Below are 22,499 nucleotides of genomic sequence, written 5' to 3'. Positions count from 1 at the left end.
GTTATTGAGATAGTTCTAGCAAGAAAATCTCAGACAAGGGGGGAGGGTATTCTAGGCACAGAAAGTAAAAAATGTAGCAACTGGCATATTCAGGTAAGGCTGTAACATGAGGAGGCAGAGATAGAAATGTGGAAGTTGTTGGAACACTCACTACAGAAGGCTTCTGTGTCATGGAAATGAGTTTGATACTGTAGTAATGGAAAGCTAATGAGGGACAATATCACTTCCAGCCATTTTCCCTAAAGAATGTTAAAATTCTTAGTTGGAAAGTACTTTGTGTATAGACTTCTGAAATTTTAGTGGAAACCAATAATAAGCCCTTATACATGTTTCATTGCACATTAAATTCAACATTACTTTGCAAGAATTAATCTGAAATTTTTATAAAGACTCAGTATTTAATTTTATTGGCTAGAGCATATAAGGAATGACATGAGAACTCACATTTCTAGGGTATTAAGGTTTTCTAAACAAAAACTTAAAGCAATGACATCTCAACCACCTTAGTTAAGATAGTCAATTCTAACTTGAAATTCTCGGTGACTCTTCCTATCCTTGTGATTATTGTATACTATCATTTATCATACTAACTTCTTGTAGTCACAGAATAAGTTAAATATTGAAGGGGAGAAAAGATTGAAATATTCTGTCAACTTCAATGATTTGGGAACTTGAGAATGAAGATGCAGAATGAGGAAACCATGGTGTCTTTACTTCAGATTCTAAAAGAATTCTTATAATTCTTGTAAGATTCAAGTCTAGAGTGTTGTCAAGCTATGTTCCAATATTCTATGTTATGTGACATTCTTCACATGCTCTTTTAAAGTCATTCCCCAATTACCAGCTTAGGTTTTGAAGCAAGGTTACAAATTACAGGAATTAGAAAGAGCCTTAGTTGAAGGTGTTGTGTTGATCAGTGATGGAAATGCAGGATTGCAGGGTGATTTGTGGCAGTGAAGTTCTGGGGCTGCCCAACTTGTATGTCAGAAATTTGAGAGGCAGAATACAATAACCATTCCCAAATAAACATTCATCAATAGACATGTATTAGCTGCTTGTTATGTGCCTGGCTGTATATACCAGGATCAGTGAAAAGCATAAAGCAAGGAGAAAACACAGCATATGCCTCCATAAACTAGAGAAGCTTATGTGTCAGCTGAGAAGACAATACATATATTCATGAAAAAGTGAGACACCACCACAAAATATGTATGTGAAGTAATGTAGTGCAGACCATCCTATGGAAATTTACATAGCTTAATGGTTTCATCTATGAACCATTACTTTTCTCCACTGTTCTTCTTTTCATGGAAATAGTGATGATAACCTACTATCTTCCTAAAGGTAACATTATAAAGATAAATGAGCTAACCTTTGTAAGGGGTTTGAACTCAGAGAGAAGACACCATCAGAAGAGTACAATGAAAAGAACCTTATTATAAATGAGGGCTAGGTTGGTTATAATGGAAAGACTAATAAATCATTTCTTTGTTTACTTTCATCTTTTTCCATATTTAACAATTAAGCCTTTAAAAATACCAAGTGTTTAAGCTGGCAAAAAGTAACAGTGAAGTGCCCTGAAACATCCTAATGTACAAGCTTTTAAGCAAACACAGTGCCTATTTTTGACCATGTCTTTATTTTTAAAAGGGACATTTAAAAAATTGCTTTAGCAACAGTCCATAATGATACAGAAAAGCACTGAATGTATCTATTTGTCAGTAATTGTAAGGCATTATTTTGTGGGGTAGGAAAGGAAGAAAATGGTTTGGTTTTAAATTTTTTGAAAGTTCTAAAATACATTTTCCATCAGGATCCAATATAAGACTGTTTATCTCTTCCTCTTTTAAAGTGATTATACACTGATTTATTTTTTCTTCCCCAGGGTGATATTCAAGGACCTAGGCCTTATATAGCCAACAATTCTTTTGATTACTGAGGAAGAATGATTCATTTGAACAGGTATGGGGTTTCTGAACTTGATGTTTTTCTTTTTTCTTTTTCTTTGTTTTTTTTTGTTTTTGTTTTTGGTAGCTTAAGTTGTATTCCACAGACTTATCAACTTCAGAACTCTAAATGATGTTTTCGAACTGCATATTTTTAAACTTGAGAGTTACAATTTATATATTCCAAAACCAGAAAAGCTGCTCTTTTGTTCTTTAATTCTTCCTTCCTTTCCTCCTTCCTCCCCCTTAGCTTTAGTTCCTTTCTTCTTTTCTTTCTCTTTTTTTCCCTTTTGTAACTCAGATGAAGAATATTGACTTAATAATGTTCTTCAGTTCACAGCACATTATTAATTACCAACCTGTGTAAAGCCTCTCCCAGCTGTCTGTACTTCCATTTTTTCATTCACTCATTCATTCATTTTCATCTTCATTTCTACTTCCTTCCATTCCTTTCTTTTTATAGGCAGCCATTGCAAGGTGTTTATAGTGTATGCTTTTAATTTTTAGGAATGATTTGAAAATGTATGCTGTTATTTTAAGTATATGTCTTTGTGATTTATGTAAATGTTACTAATTTTAAATAATTTCAGTTAACACTGACATAGCACTTTCCATATGCCAGACATTATTCTAAGCAGCTTTATGTGTCTGAACTCATTTAATCCCTGCAATAACCTTATGATACAGATACTATTTTTTTCATTTTTAAAAGCATTTTTATTATTGTCACATACATAAAGTAATGTAGACAACCTTAGGAGAATGTTTCCATATGCCAGTTTTGTTTATGACTAAAGAAAACTACACCTGATTAGCAGGATTAATTTGCTTTCAAACAATGACTTTGTCTATAAGTATTCATCCCATAAGTAAATCCACTATTCTTTGTTATTATTATTTCTTTATTTTTCCAACTTCATTGAAGTATGATTGAAAAATTAATGGACATGTTTATGGTGTAAAACATGATATTTTCTTATACATATACATTGTGAAATGGTTTCCCCAATCAAGCTAATCAACCCATCTATCAATTTACATAGTTATATTTTTGGGTGAGAGGAATGAGAATATTTATCTGCTCAATTAGCAAATTTCACATATATAATGCATTATTTTTTGTTCTTTTATTTCAATAGGTCTAGCGGGTACAAGTGGAGTTGTATTATATGGATATATTATATAGTGGTGAAGTCTGGGAATTTAGTGTAACCATCACCAAAATAGTGTGTATTATACCCAATAGGTAAGATTTAATCCCTCATTCTTCTCCCACACTCACTTATTCTGAGTATCCAGTGTCAATTATTCCACTCTATATGACCATACATATCCATAATTTAGCTCCCACTTAAAAGTGAGAATATGTTATATTTGATTTTTCATTTCTGAGTTACTCCACTTAGAAAAATAGCCTCCAGTTCCATCCAAGTTGCTGCAGAAGACATTATTTCATTCCTTTTTATGGCTAAATCATATTCCAAGGTACATATATACTACATTTGTATGATCCATTCATCGGTTGATGGACACTTATGTTGATTCCATATTTTTATTATTGTAAATTGTTCTGTGACAAACAATCAATCAGTAAAGGTACCTTCTTGATATAATGACTTCTTTTCTTTTAGATAGATACCCAGTAATGGGATTGCTGGATTGAACGCTAAATTTACTTTTAGTTCTTTCAGAAATCTCCATACTATTTTTGGTAGAGGTTGTACTAATTTATATTTACACCGACAATGGATAAGCATTCTTTTTCACCATATCCGTGCTAACATCAATTGTTTCTTTTTGACTTTTTAATAGTGGATATTCTATTTGGTGTAAGATGGTATCACATTGTGGCTTTAATTTGCGTTCCTTTGATGATTAAGGCTGTCAAACATTTTTTCATATGTTTGTTGGTCATGTGTACATCTTGCTTTAAAACGTGCCCATTCATATTCTTTGACCACTTTTTAGTGAGTTTGTTTTTTTCTTGCTGAGTTGTTTGAGCTCCTTGTAGATTCTGAATATTAGTCCTTTGTTGGTTGCATAGTTTGTTGAGTATTTTCTGCCATTTTCTAGGTTGTCTATTTACTCTATTCTTTTGCTGTGCAGAAGCTTTTTTGTTTAATTAAGTCCCATTTGTTTATTTTTGGTTTTGTTGCTTTTGCTTTTGGGGTCTTAATTATAAATTATTTGCCTAGGTCAATATCCATAAGAGTTTTTCCTACGTTTTCTTCTAGAATTTTTATGGAATCAGGTTTTACATGTAAGTATTTAATTCATCTTGAGTTAATTTGTGTATAGTATGAGAGATAAATATCTAGGTTTATTCTTCTGCATGTAGCTATCCAGTTTTCCCAGCACCATTTATTAATTAGGGTATCTATGTTTTTGTCAGCCTTGTTGAAGATCAGTTGATTGTAGGTATATAGCTTTATTTCTGTGTTCTCTATTCTGTTCCATTGATCTATTTGTCTATTTTTATACTAGTACCATGCTGTTTTGTTACTATAGCTATGCAGTATAATTTGAAGTCAGATAATGTGATTTCTCCTTTTTTTTTTTTTTCGCTTAGAATTACTTTGGCTCTTCAGAATCCTTTGGTTTCCATATGATTTTAATATTGTTTTTTCTAATTCTGTGAAAAAGAGCATTGGTATTTTGATAGGAATTGCTTTGACTATGTAAATTGCTTTAGGATGCATGGTCATTTTAATAATATTGATTCTTCCAATCCATGAGCATGGGATATTTTTCCATTTGTTTATGTCATCTATGATTTATGTCATCAGTGATTTGTAGTTCTCCTTGTAGAAGTCTTTCACCTCCTTGGTTAAATACATTCTTAGGTATTTTGTTTTGTTTGCTGTTACTGTAAATGGGATTGAGTTATTGATTTGGTTCTCAGTTTTGTCACTATTGCTATATAGAAATGCTACTGACTTGTATACATTGATTTTGTTACCTGAGACTTTACTCAATTCATTTATCAAATCTAAGAGTCTTTTGTAGGAGTCTTTAGGGTTTTCCCAGCATAAGATCATATCATCAGAAAAGAGGAATAATTTACCTTCCTCTTTTTCCAATTAGGTTGCCCTTCATTTCTTTCTCTTGCCTTATTACTCCAGCTAGAACTTTCAATAATATGCTGAATAGAAGTGGTAACAGTGGACACCCTTGTTTTGTTCCAGTTCTTAGGGGAAATGCTTTCAGCTTTTCCCCCTTCAATATGATGTTGGCTATTGGTTTGCCATATATGCCTTTTACTACTTTGAGTTATATTTTCTCTATGCTTACTTTGTTGAAGGCCTTTAACATGAAGGGATGCTGATTTTATCAAATGCTTTTTCTGCATCTATTGAGATAATCATGTGGTTTTGGTTTTTAATTCTGTTTATATAATAAATTAGTATTAACTATAGTTACTGTGCTGTTCATTAGATTTCCAGGTTGTGTTCATCTTATAATTGCAATTTTAGGGGAGGAAAGTAAGGTCACATAGCTAGAAAGTAAAAAAGTTAAGATAAAAACCCGGACATCTGACTTTGGAATGAATGCCCTTAACTACTGTGTCTTACTATGCAATATCATTCTATTTCTTAATTGTTTTTACTAAACACTGGTATGATAATTCATGTTTCTATGTATATATGTAATCCTTATGTCTAATTGCTGGGAAGCAACTTTTGTAGGTTTTGGCAACTTTTGTCTTAACTCTCATCAATGGTTCCAAGTCAGTCTTGAGTACACTAGTGTGTATTGGCCTGGACATAGAGGGAGGTCAGAATGGGTGTAGAAAAAGAGGCTCTTCCTTCATCAAAAAGTCTCAAAACAATAAATGTTGGCATGGATGCAGAGAGATAGGAACACTCCTACACTGCTGGTGGGACTGCAAACTAGTTCAACCTCTGTGGAAAGCAATATGGATATACTTAAAGAGATACAAGTAGATCTACCATTTGATTCAGCAATCCTATTACTGGGCATCTACCCAAAAGAACAAAAAACACTCTATAAAAAAGACACCTGTACTCGAATGATTATAGCAGCACAATTCACAATTGCAAAGATGTGGAAACAACCGAAGTGCCCATCAATACATGAGTGGATTAATAAAATATGGTATATGTATACCATAGAGTACTATTCAGCTATAAGAAACAATGGTGATATAGCACGTCTTGTATTTTCCTGAATAGAGCTGGAACCCGTTCTACTAAGTGAAATATCCCAAGAATGGAAAATTAAGCACCACATGTACTCACCATCTCCTCTCCTTTTAAGGATACCAGTCATATTGAATTAGGGCCCACTATAATAACCTCATTTTTACTTAATTTCACCTTTGTAGTCCCTATCTACAAATATGGTCACATTTTGTGGTACTTGGGGTTAAGACATGAACATGTGAATTTCTTGGGGCGGGGGAAGGGACACAATGCAGCCAATAACAACATCTATCTAAGGGACATAGTAAGACCATGAATTGATCATGTATTAAGGCTCATGTTTCTCTTATGAAAAAATCTATAAGAAGATTCTTTCAATAAATATATACTGGGAATCTGTTATGTGTCAAGAACTAGGATAAGAAATAATAGAGTGAGCATTTATTGAAAAAGTACTTTTCAGGTGGTGAGGTTAGCTAAATGGTGCCACTATTATTGAGGAAGATTTTAGAACCACATTAGATGGCATTTTCAAAGGAGGCCTTTTCAAAGAATACATTTTCATTTGACTAAACAGGCTTATTGTAGACATCCTAGAAGGCAGGCAGTCTTTTCTCTATGATGCTATATTTCTTTGAAGTCATGTTTTCTCTCTCTTTCCAGTCTTCTTAAACTTAAATTCTTCATACACTATGTTCACCATGATAATCCTGATTCCCAGTGAAATGTCACTCATTTTTAAATCACTTACTATTGCACTCTTTCATTAGTTACCCTTGTGAAAGCTGATGAATCTGTAAGAACCCAGATTACACTTAAGCTTTGTACCAATAAAAGCACATTGTGTCCTGCCTCTGTAAGGTAAAGATGCAAACATGTACTCTAGATCCAACAGAGCAAAGAATAAGAGTAAAATGCTAGACTTGTTTAATATTCCAAGATGATGAATTTTCGCAGCATTTAATTTGTTTCATGATTCAGTATTTTTGAGGTTAAATAGAGCCATAACAGAGAAAACAGAGGGACAGTGTGCGAGCTGAAGGATAATTTAGAAATAATGTGAGCAAAGCAGAGTACTTCATAATTCTATATCTCATGCAGAACAGCCAATCTGCTTTTGGCTTAGTTCATCGGCTGTTTTGGTGTGCCCCAAAGTTACACTAACAAATCCCTGGGTTTAGAGACAAATTCCTGCATTTCCCACAGATGTCCTTATGTGTTTTACCCGACTCAAATAGAATGATTGTTGAAATGTCCATGGAATCCTGATTTTCTTAATTGAAAATATGTATGTGCCTACATAACAATACCAATGCCAAGTTAAATTCTTGAAATTAAACCCATAAAATAGGTTCTTCTGAACAGAGCAATGTATTAATTTTTTGCTTTGATTTTTCCTGCCTACTTATAAAGAATCCTCTCTGAATGTCCTCCTTCTAACTTCTCTTAAAGAGGATTTGCTACGTTAAGCTACTTTTGCTGACACTTAATAAAACTGTATTCCATGTAAGGAAAGCATTGGGAAATAAATGTTTTCCAGCTAAGCAATATTTATAATATGACCTGACTTCAAATACAAGCAGTATATTATATTTTTTTAAAGAAAAATTACTTAAATGAAGCTATTAATGTCTTGTACATATCGAAACTAGCTTTCTTTTAAACCCCACCATTTGCATACTGCGTTTCATGCTACAAAATACTGGTTCTGTAATAGATTCCTTTAATGCATCCTTGATTTCAAGGAAATGTGAACATTAAAAATATTTGAGAATTAAAAATGTGTGAGCTATATAGAAGAGTATTTTCAAACCCTAATAAGAAAATTGTATTGGTACTAAGCAAGAGGATGTTGTAATTTAAAGAGCATTTGCATCAAAATGAATGTCTTACATAGACTTGTTATACTGTTTCTTATGATCCTTATCAGTAATACCTTATAGGTAAAAGAATAGATAACAATAGGTTGCACTAGAAATATTAAACAAATTATAAAGAATTATTTTAAATGTCTGCATTCAGTTAAAAAGTAAACTACTTGAAACATACACAACCAAGGAATTTGTTTGTAAATATTCTCTTTCTTGCCTTTAGTCCTTATTTTAATATCTAACATGCCCACTCTCTAGAGTTGGTAATACCTACTAGAATGGATTAACTGTTATGATTGTTTAAATTGATTTTGCTGTTTACCAGCTCTTATTCAGCAAATGGCAAGTTTGCTGACATAGCAGTGCATCATGGATTCATTCTCCCAGATTATATCAGTTCTCTAATTCAGTGCAGGTCTATCACTGGTAGTACAATATGAAGAACTTAATGTAGCACTATAAAACTTCTAGAAATTACATTAGGGACTTCCTGTGGCTTGGGGGACTTTGAAGGAAACAACCAGATAAGGATAAAACACAAATAGCCTCATTTTAGTTTTTGAAGACATTTTTTACATGATTTTTACCATGTACACAAAAATGTATTAGGGGTTGGAATATTAAGGCACATTTATATAACTTTAACACGTCCGAATGGCTTTTTAGGTTGACTTTTGCATATGGTATCTTTGTTATTCTCAGTTTCTTAATTCAAAATAATCAAATCCTTGTCATTTTGTTTTCAAGCCCAATTTCATTAATAAAGGTTATACTTTCTTTGCATCCTGTGGTTTATCTGGACCACTATTCTACTATAGTCAATGTTGCATTTACGTTTTGACCATAAGGACACAGATCTTCTGTTTATATTCAAATTCGGATTCTCCCTACTTTTATCCTTTCTATGTTATAACAGATAATTGAAAATTGGCAGTAATAACATCATAGAATGGACTAAGTATAACAAATTCTTTAAATATCTTTACTTTCATCCAGAGAAAGAAAAGAGATGCTGTCTTTACACAGCTATTCTTAATGTGTTTATCTGATTCCCTCAGGTCTATTCCAGAACATTTGCCAAACTGTTATGCCAATTTCTTATTTTCAATTTCTTCCTTTCAACTGATTTCCTCTCTTTGGCATGCAGAAATACACAGGATTCTCCTTTTAAAACCCTTCTTCAAGTTACTAATTCCCTTAAGCTAGCAATTCCCTCAATCTATTGCCCTATGTTCCTCTTTTCTCTCATCACCAAACTTTTTGAAAAGTATTAATATTCATTTCTAGATGACTCTCCTCTTTCTCTCCCAATATACTACAGTGATTTTTGTCCCATCTACTTTACAGAAACTGTTAAAGTTATCCTTGACCTTTTTTTTTTGGTTTTAAACCAGTGCCCTCCCGATTGCTAAATCTAGTGGCCCATTTAGTAACTCCCCCACTTGATCATCTTCCACAGTTGATTCAAAAACCCTTTCTTCCAGAAATCATCTCACACACATTTTTTTCTAGATTACCACTTTCAACTTCATTCTGTTACTTTCCACTTTCTCAGTCATCTTTGATGATTTATTTTTCTCCAACTATTATATATTAATGTTTCCCAAACAGCTTATCTTTATCCATTTCGTCTTGCTCTCTATATTCTTCAAATAAATTACACCATGTGAATTATTTTATATAATTTATGCACAGATAAATTCAAAATCTGTATCTCTAAACTTGATCTGTATTTCAGACATATGCTTATACTAACTTACTAGAACGATCCACCAGGTGCTTCAAATATAGCATATTTGAAACCACACTGATTATATTTACCCTACAAGCAAAATCCATTGTCACTCCTGTACTCTATATCTTGTTTAATGCCATCTATTTCTGTCCACTCAAGCTTCTAGAGTTACATGGATTTTTCATTGCCCTTTAATATCCACATACCTAGTTCCTCATCTATCTCAATTATGCCTCCAAAATATCTTTATCCTCTTTATTCCTACTTTCATTAACATAATTCCTCTGCTGAACTATTTATTAAAATATCTTCATTATTGGTTACCTTATTAATGTATTGTCTTTTATCTAAACCCTTTTCCCAATTATTGCCATGGTCATATTTGTAAATATAATTGGATTTATGGGACTTGTCTGGATAGGGTACATGTAAAGCACTGAAACAATACTCTGAAGGTATGGTGTGCCATCTTTCAACATGCCTTACATATGCTTGCCATATAATATATTTATATATATTATAATATATATGATGAATATATAATATATAAATATATAGAGAAATTTAGTCATTGTGCCTGGTTCCTAGCATGAGCTCCTCAAATTCTTGGAATTTCCTGTACCATAGGAGTGCCTTTTGTCATTTATAACAAACACCTTTCTACCATACCTGAGTTTATGTAAAAGAGGTAACTTCAGATGGTCCCTATATAGCTTCAGGACAGTGGCTGATTGCCAGAGGAACCAAGCACATGATCAGAGAGTTGGAACTTTCAGCCCCACCCTATCTCTCACATCCAGGAAGGGAACGGGCTGGAGATTCAGTTCAAATACCAATGGTCAATGATTTAGTCAGTCATGCCTACATAATGCAATTTAGTTAAATATTATTGAACAACAAAGCTTGGGGAATCTTGGGGTTGGTAAACATAGTGATGTCCTGGGATGGTGCCACCTAAGAGAGGGCATGGAAACTCTGCACACTTCTGCCCCTCTATATTTGCCCTATGCATCTTTTATTTGTCTGTTCCTGAGTTATATTCTTATAATAAAACTTTAGTCAGAAGTGTAATATTTTCCTTTGTTTTATGAATCATTCTAGCAAATTATCAAACATGAGGAGAGTCATAAGAACCCAAGTTATAGCCTGTTGGTGGGAAGTGTAGCTGGCCCCTGGGACTTGCAACTGGCATCTAGAAGTGAGGACAGTTTGTAGGACTGAGGCCTTATAAATTGTGGAGTCAATGCTAACTCTGGGTAGTTACAGTCAGAGTTCAATTGAATTGAGTCAGATGGTGTCAGAGTATTGAGAATTCTGTAGGAACAACAGCATATTTGGTGTCAGAGAAAAACAAGAATTTGGTGCCAGAAAACACGGGATTGACATAAGGGGCCTGACCCATGGAAGGAAGCATGGTTTGAGAAGAGAGAGGATGAAAGGGCGCAGGGTGAGAAACCTTTGATTCTGGAATGAGTTAAAACTTTTGGGCAGTTGAGCTGAGGGTGAATGTATTTTGCTTGTGAGGGGAGTCTAGAGGACAGAGTGTTATGGGCTGAATTGTTTCTCTCCAAAATAGAAATATTGAAACCCTAATCCCTGGTATCTCAGAATGTATTTGGAGATAGAATATGTGTATTTGAAGAAAAAGATAATTAAAGTTAACTGAGGTCATAGGAGTGGGCCCTAATTCAATCTCATTGGTATAAGAAGAGGAAATTTGGACACACGGAAAAACATCAAAGGTACACAGGCATAGAAAAAAGATCATATGAGAACACAGTAAGAAGGCAGTTATCTGCAAGCCAAGAAGAGAGGTCTCAGAGGAAACCAAACTCTACTGGCACCTTCATTTTGAACTTACAGCATCCAGATCTGTAAGATAAATTTCTGTTGTTTGAACCACCCAGTCTGTGGTATTTTGTTATGGCAGCCCTAGCAAACTAATTCAGCAGGTTGTTTTTGAAGGGACATCCAGCCCTGTGAATTGCATAAAAACTGCTGTAAAGTTGGCTTATCCTGAGAAGGGGGCTGTCTGATTCCCACTATAAATGCCAAATGCAACACTCCAAGATAAAGCAGCTGACATAAAAACCATGAGAGGCTGGCTTTAAGATAGTCACCTACTGAATATGCCTATTATGCAGGTCATGATAAATGCTCTGATTACAGGGCCTCTTTAGCATGGGTACCCTATGTAATCTTACTGCAGCAAAATTTAACAGCAGTCTGAGAAGCCTTAATGCGTTTGTTGTTTCAGCTTCTTCTTATGGGTCTTACAGATGCTAATGAAAACATTAGATTGATTAACATGAGAATGGGGAGAGGCAGAGGGGAGAGACAAGCACTCATTCCTACAGGGTGGAAATGTTTAGATAGTTAGGAAACAGAGTGAGTAGAAAGGACATTGATGGTACTGAAACAAAGATCTTAACACATCACTGCAAGATTGGGTATACTGATTAAAGCCCCTTCTGGTCCCACAGCATTAAAGAGCCCCAAACAAATCTACTTTATTACAGTTGGAGGAATTTAAAAAGCTGGAAGGCAAAGATAATATGAGAAATCCATCCTGCAATTGACAGCCGCAATAGTAAGGCAGATTAATCCAGATAAAGATTGACAAAATGGCCAGAGTCCCTTTGCTTGACCCTCCGTGAGGCCCCCAAAGCCTTATACACATGAGTATGTAAAACGGTTTAAGAGTGGAAAGGAGAAATGCCTGGGACTCTAGGACATGGGAATCTCATACACCATGGTACCAAAACCCATTAAGTAAGTCCTATATTGGTTAATGTGACCTACAATTAATTAGACTGAGATGTCAACGGAAAAGAAGCTGAACTCTGTAATATAATTTTAAAGAGATTTGTTCTGAGCAAAATTTGAGGACCATGTCCCAGAGCCATGCCCAAGAAGCCTTGAGCAAGTGGACTCGTTGTGGTTGGGTTACAGTTTGGTTTTATACATTTCAGGGAGACAGGGGTTACAGGTAAAGTCATAAATCAATACATGGAAGGTATACATTAGTTTGGCCCCAAAAGATGGGCCATCTCGAAGTGGGGGCTTACAGGTTATAGGTGGGTTTAAAGATTCTTTTACTTGTAATTGATTAAAGACATGAAGCTTTATTTAAAGGTTTGGAATGCCTTAAATTAAGATAAGGAGGTCTGTTAATCAGAGACTAGCCACCCGACATACATTTGTTGTGTAAATTGAGCACCTGCAGGTTTGTCCTGTATACCCCTTAGGCCTGTTAATGGGTTACAAAGGATGTCTCCAAGAAGGGAGGGGGACATGATGAGGCATGTCTGACCTCCCTCCTTGTAGCAGGCAATTTAGTTTTAGAACTATGAATGCCTTTGGGCATTCAGCTAGCCGGTGGGGAGGAGCCTTAAGATTTTATTTTAGTTAACAGAGAGAATTTGGAAATGCAATGATTCTCAGAATTAAGGTAAAATTTAGATGAAAACTGGAATGTTTAAAAAAGCTTTATGTTAAGGGGTTATATTTCCTTTACTTGAATGTTTTATGGGAATGGGTATTATGTCTGACAGTTCCTTAACCTTATACTGTAAAACCAAAACCCGTTGATAAAGTCCCAAAGGAGGCTACAGTTAGGAATTGTGAGGGTTGATGGAATTATAGTGAAAGTTTGGATGAAAACTGATATTCTTGAACAGGTTTTATGTGAAATGGTTGTGGCTCTTTTATCTATGCAAGAAATTGTAACTATGTATTTAAACATTTATGTCAGAATTCCTAAGGGCCTGATGGGGCACGTTGTGCTTTCCCTCTATCTGGCAAAATTAGGTTTTATACTGAATGTAGCTATAATGCCAGTTGGTAAAAATAGCCTACTAGTTCTATACCAATATAAACCTAACCTATCAGAATGGGAGTGGAACCTGACAAAATCAAATGGAAGCCTGCAAAACTGACTTCCGTGCCCTGGGAGACAATTTCATACAAAATAATAATAGACTGGTCTAATTATTAATGACTGAATGTAATCTAGTAACGTGCAAGTAACTTTTGACTTGTATAAAACTTTTGTCATAAGGGATCTGTAGTCAAAGACTGGGGGCTGCCTGTGGTTTAATAAAAAATATACACTTAGTCTTTATCCCTAGTTCCTGAACTCTCTAAACCCTTGGAATCTCCTGAGTGATAGGAGTGTCTTTTGTTATTTATAACAAGTCCCTTTCTAAAATACCTGAGTTTATGCAAATAAGGTGACTCTCGGTGGTCCCTAAGCAGCTTCAGGATAGCTGCTGGTTGCCAGAGGAACCCAGAACATGATTAAAGAGTTGGAGCTTTCAGCCTCACCCTAGCCCCACCTCCAGGAAGGGAAAGAGGTCTGGGGATTGAGCTCAGTCACCAACTACCAGTGATTTAATCAATCATACCTACATAATGAAACTTCATTAAATATGCTTGAACAATGAAGTCTGGGGAGCTTATGAGTTAGTGAACATATCAATGTCCTGGGATGGTGGTATGCCTAGAGAGAGCATGGAAGCTCTGCATCCTCTTACGCCCACTCCTCCATACCTTGCCCTATGTATCTCTACTATTTAGCTGTTCCAAAGCTGTAACTTTTATAATAAAACTATAATCATAAATATAGCACTTTCTGAGTTCTATAAGTTTTTCTGGTAAGTTATCCAAACTTAGGGGTGGGTTATAGGAACCCCTGAATTTATTAGCTGATTTTTCAGAAGTTCAGGTGCCGCCTGAAAACTTGTGACTAGCATCTGAAGTGAGGGCAGTCTTATGGGCCTGAGTCCTTAACTTGTGGGGTCTCTGTTAACTCTAAGTAGTGTCAGAAATGAAAGATATTTTCTGGTAGGTCTGGAGCCAAGAGAGAGACACACAAAGCCTGATATGTAGCAAAGTGCTGTTTATTTTGAGCATCTGGGTGCAGATGGCTGGAGGCCTAGGGGAGAGCCTTGGATTTTATAGAGGGTTCTTCTGGGAAGAGTAAATAAATTCTTTTCAAACAACTGGGAGGGATAAGGAAAATACATTCCCCTCCTGCATTCCATTTCTTTATCTCCCTAGGGAACAACTGGGGAGGTATAGACATAGTCCTTATCAGGAGGGATGAGGAAAGTAAGTTCCCCTTTTGCATTTCATTCCCTTATCTCCCTAGGGGCCTGGCAAAGGCTACTGCCTAATACACTCCTAGGAAGGGGAGACTGGTGGGTTTTATAGGAGGTTTGGATGGAAGTCTGGGGAAGGTTAATTCTTTAAACCTAACATTTTCTTTAACTTGTGAAGTCTGTGTTCAATCTGGATAGTTAGTGTCAGAATTCAATTTGGGGCATCCAGTTGGTGTCAGAATTGAGAATAGTTGGAATGACAATATATTTGGTGCTTGCTAGGGACTGAATGTGTCCTCTCAAAATTCATATCCTGAAACCTTAGTCTCCAATGTGAGGGTATTTTGAGGTGAGTCCTTTGGGTGGTAATTAGGATTAGATAAATCATGAGAGTGGAGCTTCCATGATAACATTAGTGGCCCTTATAAAGAAATGGAGGAACCAGAGCTTTTTCTGTCTGCCATGTGAAGATACAGTGAGAAGGCAGCCATCTGAGAACAAAGAAGAGAACCCTCACTAAGAGTCTCACCAGGTTGGCACTCTGTTTTAGCATGAGACTGTGAAAAATAAAAGTTTGTTATTTAAACCACCCAGTCCATAGTAGTCTGTTTTGGCAGCCCAAAATGACTGAGACAATGTCAGGGAAAAAAAATGCTAACCAGGGACTTGTTTGTGGCACTATATCCTTGGTGGGAAGAGTATATGGGTCCAGGAACCAAGATGTGGAGGCGGAAATGGCCCCAGTTCATCATTTCCAATGACCCACTGAGGTCTTTGCACTTTCTATACCTATAACTCTGGGGTTTGTAGAGAGATGGAAGCCCCAAAGCAGGTGCACCTTTGCTGTTTGCCAATAAATTATAATCTACAGCTTCCACCAGGACATTTTGGACTCCCTGTGTTCAGGAAACAACAGGCCAGAGGAAGAGCTATTATTTTTGGCAGGGGTAATTGACCCTGTTAGCAAAAGGGAGGAAGTAGGACTACTTTTACACAGTGGTGGTAGGGAGAATTATATGTGGAATCCAGATCATCCAGTTGGGTTCCTCTTGGTATTTCCTTGTCCCATAAGTGGACACATGGAGAAATTCCCTTCTGAACAGGAAATGTGTAATTAATAGGGGCTTAGTATCCTTGGGAATGAAGTTTTGAGTCATATCACCAGTGAAGCTCCCAAGACCTGTTGAGATGAGAGATAAGGAAGAGGGCAATTTAGAATGAGTAGTAGGGGAAGGAGAGGATGAGAACCAGTTTGAGCCCCAAGACCAACTGCAATAACAGTGGCTCTAGTTTGTTCCACTAGCCTCTGTGTTATAATTATTTCATCAAGAGAAGTTCAAGAGAACTGTGCAGGAGCTGCTTTCCAAATTTGCATGAAGTACATCTGTGCAATGTTTTACAAATGGTGGACTATGGCCTCCTTGGAAGTGTGCTATTCAGATGCTCTCTTCAAAAGAACCTGCTGTAGATCTGCTGTGATGCTTTGCAAAGGCCATTTCTTCCTCTGGAAAGTCTCCAGCAAATGATTGAGCATGGTGGAGGTAGTAAAATTGGGCCATTTATGCTTCATACAGGACTCCTCTAATAGGCTATCTTTGCCCCAGGAATTCCCATTAGGCTTGGCCAAGGGTTTCTCAGAACTTTACTTAGTCTGAACCTCTTTCAAGCCAATCTTCCTTTCTTCCTTCTCTACTTTCACAGAAGTTAGTTCTGCATTGCAGTCTGAAGACTCTTCCTACCTATTCCTGCTCCTTCTTCTCTTTATCATTCAGAGACATTTCCCAGAATTAATCTTTTGCATTTCCCAGAATTAATCCTCTCCTGGCATCTGTTTCTCAGGACACCAAAATTCACACACTATATAATGCAACTAACTCTGAATCCACTTTGAACTACATTTCAGAAGTGCCTGGCTCTTTCATGGCACTGTGCCATTACATAGCTGTTTCTTCATGTATTTTTTCATGTATTTTGCCTTTCTTCTCTGCTTGATAAACCATTAAAGACAAAAATATTACTGGGAATATTGTGAAAGCAGAATCATGGTAATTCTTTAGGGACAAGCCAGATTACATTTATTTAGGTAGAATAAGTAATTGAAAGATGAAACTGCACAGAGAGTGAGTGTACCAAATGCTGCCCTCATGTTTGGCTTTGAAGGAGTGGAAAGAAGAGTAACTAGAGGATAATGTCAAGTTATTAAATTGAACATGAAGGATAAAGATGAGATAACTTATGGAGCAAGTCTGATTAGAGCATAAGAAAGGATAGGTTTTAGAGCTGAGGTAGAGCTATTAACTTTCAGCATTAGAAGGTGATATTTTTTCCATTTTATATAAGGTAATCAAGCAAAAATGAATACGGGTGCAAGCAAATTCGTAGAAAAGAGAAAAGTAAAGGATTTTGAATCTTCTGTTTTCTATGTTCCTGGTGCAGGCCCGGCTTCATGCGGGTACAAACAATGCAGTAGCACGGGGGCTTGTGCTTAGAATGGGGCCCCCTGGATGGAGTCGCCATCTTGAAATTCTTAATAATTTTATCTTAAAATTTGTGCTATTTGTTAAGCTTGATATTTCAGCTCATGTGTGGGCCTGCCTCTTTCCATGTTCCTATCTCCCTGGGATGAGTTCAAAGCAGCTAGCTCCCTGCCCCTGGGTCCTCATGCCCCACCTGGCCTCCTCCTTCCTGATTATACCCAGTGACCACTGCCATCATTCTGCCTTAGAAAGTGATTGGACTGCATTTGCCTTCAATCCCTGGCAGAGGATTGGGCATAATCAGTAAGACAGTTGTTGAATGCATGCTTACAGTACTGTGGGTCAAGGAAAGGCAGTGATCTCCCATCCACGGCCTGGTAGCTCTATGGCAAAATCAGTGTGTGATTTATCCTGAGGCAAAATTCATCTCCAGCTGTGAACCTGTAAAACCAAATGAGTTATGTGCTACCAAAGTTGTGAGGGAGTCATAGAATAGACAGTTTTATTCCAAAAGGGAGAAACAGGAAAGAAAAATGGAATGACAGGTCCTTAGCAAGCCCAAAAACCAATAGGCCAAATTCCATTAGACCTTAAGGCTTGAGAATAATTCTCTTTGGCTTAATGTTCAGCCCTCCAGCCCCACCAGGACTCAGATCTTACCTTCCAAACATACTGGGCTGGGAGTCCTGACTTCCAGACCCACTGGGGTAGTGCTTCTGCCCAAGCAGCTCTGCTGGGCCAGGTTTGGACTCCCTAGGATCCATGGTAACCAGCCTCCAAGGCTTTGGGCAGACCCATCCCTGCAGCTTGACTGGGTGATTCCACAGTGGCTGTCTCTCTGATCCCTGCCCCAGCAGGCCTGCAGAACTTTGGTTCCATCTTTGAAATCTAGCTGGAGACAACAATGCATCAGGGCTCACATGGTTTGCATTGTTAAACAAAAAGGAAATGGAAAATTGAATATTCATTTACAGAGAAAGATAGAGCTCTGTACATTGTGAATTATATTTCTTTATCATAGTATGCTAATTTACTTTAAAAGGTATAATTTTATGTTATCTATTTTTACTTGAACTTAAGATATCTACATTTATTTTTTATATTTAGTACTAAATTTTTCAAACCATGTTCAGTAGTATGCTAGACTGGCAATGAATCTTCTATTCCCACGGTAATCAAGATAGATTGATCCTACCCTAGTATCTGCTTTTTGATTTCACTAGGGAGTTACAGTAGCAGTGGTAGTGGTATTGGCAAATTTTATCTTTGTACTAATTTGGCATATATATCTGCTACTATCTGTTACTAATTAACATGAGAAATTTCCCAATAAAACCTTTTAAATTTTCAGGAAAGAATGCCAATAGGGTTTCTCTACCAATAATCAGTAATGGTATGGGGGACAGATTTTTGAACATCACACACTTATAAGAAGTCCAAGGTCCAGGGATTATGATCCCTTTATTAGAACAGTTAACATTTTTACCCACAGTCTAGACTGTACCCCTAAACTTTAGTCTTTTAATGCCTGTGATTTTTTTTAGTATTATTCCTTCTTTGATACTGAAAGAAAAGTGAAAAGTACATATATACTGAATAGAGATTAGTTCTATTATCTTTTTTTTAACTTTTTTAAAATTTCAGCATATTATGGGGGTATAAATTTTAAGGTTTCAAATAATGCCCTTTCCTCCCCTCCCCCCTACAAGTCTGAGTTTCCAGCATGCCCATCCCCCAGATGGTGCACATCTCACTCATTATGTATGTATATACCCACCCCCCCCACCTGCCCAATACCCAATTACTATAGTTCCTATGTGTCCACTTAGGTGCTGCTCAGTTAATACCAGTTTGCTGGTGAGTATATGTGGTGCTTATTTATCCATTCTTGGGATACTTCACTTAGTAGTATGGGTTCCAGCTCTAACCAGGAAAATATAAGATGTGCTATATCACCATTGTTTCGTAGAGCTGAATAGTACTCCATGGTATACATATACCACATTTTATTAATCCACTCTTGGATTGATGGGCACTTGGGCTGTTTCCACAGCCTTGCAATTATGAATTGTGCTGCTATATACCCAAAAGATCTTTTTTTTTTCAAAAAACAGTGCAAATTTACCTTCAAATACACTGTATAGAATATTTTACATTTTTGTAAGATGTAAAATACTTATTAAAATAGCTTATACATAGTAAAGAAGAAATAAGACACATAACTATGTGAGCTTTTATTCTGATTACTCATTTACCTTTGGGTTCTTATATGACTTAGTTGTAACGCGGCTTTTCTTTTAAATTTCAGATTAAAACAGATTTTATATTGGTGTAACTTTAGCATATTTTCAGGTTTCTTGTTTATTTTCTTCGCTACTTTCAAATTTTCTCATCCTTTAAAAATGGAACTTGGCTTTCATCTGGTGCATGAGAAGACTTATTTAAATGTTATTAAGTCATTAATATAAATAGCATATTTTAGCCACTCTGGATGAGAAATTTTCTGCTCACTGACCATTTTACTGAATTAATGTATGACTTGACATGGAACTAACAATAAGAGATGGAAATCACATTTACCCCAAATCATTCTGGATTTAACTCAATTTATTAAGCCTTAGAAATGTAAATTATGCATATTTATTAAGTGCTTAAATCAATATACCAAGATGATGGGGAAAGTGCATATTTGTATTATAGTGCAGTTTTCAACTAATGTTTGGATGAATTTATGAAACTTACTCAAACCTAGACTTCAGATTTTCTTTTAAATAAACACAAGTTTAATATTAGAGGGAAAGAGTGCCTTAGTCAAATGTGAGTTCAATTCTGCCAGAGTAAAAGCTCCTGATTACTACATAGGAGACTTTGTTGGTTACTAAACATCCTTAATCTCTCAAGTATCAAAGAAGAAAATTTAATCGTAATGCCATGTATTTACTTCTTTTCTCCTGTCACAGTATGGTTTACATGAAAGTGAATTAGGATGATTTTTCTAGGAAATATTTCATTTTGCAAAATAAGACTGATAATTATTCCTGTCTGAGTTGACTTTTAGAACAACTGAAGCAAAAATAACATGTATATGAAAGCACTTTGAACATTGCTATATGATTAAAAATATTATGAAAGATAATCAGTATGAATAATGTAGATTGTATTTGGAAATAAATATAGCTTTATTTCAGATGGAAGTAATATGTCATCAATTTTTTAAATAAAATCAGTCAATAAAGGAGATCCAGGTTGGGCACGGTGGCTCACGCCTGTTGTAATCCCAGCACTCTGGGAGGCCGAGGCGGGCAGATCGCTCGAGGTCAGGAGTTTTCTCAGGACCAGCCTGAGCAAGAGCGAGACCCCATCTCTACTATAAATAGAAAGAAGTTAATTGGCCAACTAAAAATATATAGAAAAAATTAGCCGGGCATGGTGGCGTATACCTGTAGTCCCAGCTACTCGGGAGGCTGAGACAGGAGGATCGCTTGAGCCCAGGAGTTGGAGGTTGCTGTGAGCTAGGCTGATGCCATGGCACTCACCCTAGCCTGGGCAACAAAGTGAGACTCTGTCTCAAATAAATAAATAAATAAATAAATAAATAAATAAATAAATAAAATAAAGGAGATCCAGCAATCCCACTACTGAGTATTTACCCAAAGCAAAAGAAGTCATTTTATTAAAAAGATACCTTCATTTCAATGTTTATTGCAGCACAATTAATAATTACAAAGACATGGAATCAACCCAAGTGCCCATCAATTCATGAGTAGATTAAAAAAATGTGACATATGTATACAATGGAGTACTACTCAGCCATAAAAAGGATGAATACCTTTTGAAGCAATTTGGATGGAACTGGAGACCATTATCCTAAGTGAAGTATCTCAAGAGTGGAAAAACAAACACCACATGTACTCTCTAGTAAATTGGAACTAACTGAGGGACACACATGTGCAGAGAGGCAAGTAAAAGTCATAGCAAATCAAATAAAGGGAAGGAAAGGGCAAAAACCTATCTAACAGATACAATGAACACTATTTGGGTGACAGGTGCACTTACAGCCCTGATTCAAGCATTACAAAAGTTATCCATGTAGCAAAAAAATTTTTACCCCCTTAATATTTTGAAATAAAAAAGAGGATAAACACTCAGAGATAAACATTGTTATCATCTTGTTGCATTCTTTTCTTTCACTATGGATATGTGTATATATGTCTCTCTATTGTGAAAATATTTCTATTTTAAAACTGGAGAGCTACATAAACATTTTGGATATTTGGATTTTCTTTTTTTGCATTTTAAATCAAACTATAATTTATAAGCTCAATGTCATAGAAAGTTTTCACTTTCCATGTTTTATTATAAACAATAATGCAATAAATACCCTAGTGTGATAACATGTACAATTATTGCCTTAAGATGATGCCATAAATGTAGAATTGTTAAAGATATATGTAAACTATTTGCTCTCCCTGAAATTTTCACCAGCTTTCTCTCATACCAAGTATGAATTTCTACTTTCTGCCATATTTGCCAATGTATTTTTGATCATTTTTTACATGCTTTGGCAGACCAACATATTTTTAAAGAATATCTTATTGTTTTAATTTTTATTTATTTATAATGAGTTAAACCTTTTTCATATGTGTGTCTATCATTTGCATATATGTTTGAACTATTTTCTTGTCCAGTTTTTTTTTAATTGGTTTGTAGTCTTTCTATATGCATTAAAATTATTTATTACCTATCTCAAGTTATATGCATTGTTCTAGTTGTTGATTTTTCTTTCAACATTGTTCTTGGTTGTTTCATTCATAGAGAAGTTTTTTTTAAACGTTTGTTGTATGGCCACTTCTACTAATCTATACCCTTATCCTATCATTTTTGGTTTTGGTGCCAGACTTGAGAAGGCCTGACTCATTCCAATGTTATAAAGTGCTCAACTTCAATTTTCTAATACTGCAGTGGTTAGAATCAGCAGCAATTTATATTTGCATGTGAAGGGATACATGTTTGTTTTTGAACACCTCATTAGGTAGCTGTAACAGCATCGTTTATTTAACAATCTTTCTTTCTTGTTTTGAAATGCTGGCTAAAGCTAAATTATTATATATACTTGAGTTTGTTTCAAGATTTTTCATTTCATTCTATAAGTCTCTCTATTCTGGCAACAATACCATACTTTCATTATTATAGTAGCTTTATAAA

Source organism: Microcebus murinus, chromosome X (assembly GCF_040939455.1).
Source record: "Microcebus murinus isolate Inina chromosome X, M.murinus_Inina_mat1.0, whole genome shotgun sequence".
NCBI lineage: Eukaryota > Metazoa > Chordata > Mammalia > Primates > Cheirogaleidae > Microcebus > Microcebus murinus.
The sequence above is the reverse complement of the archived record's forward strand: the minus strand, read 5'-3'. Positions refer to the sequence as shown.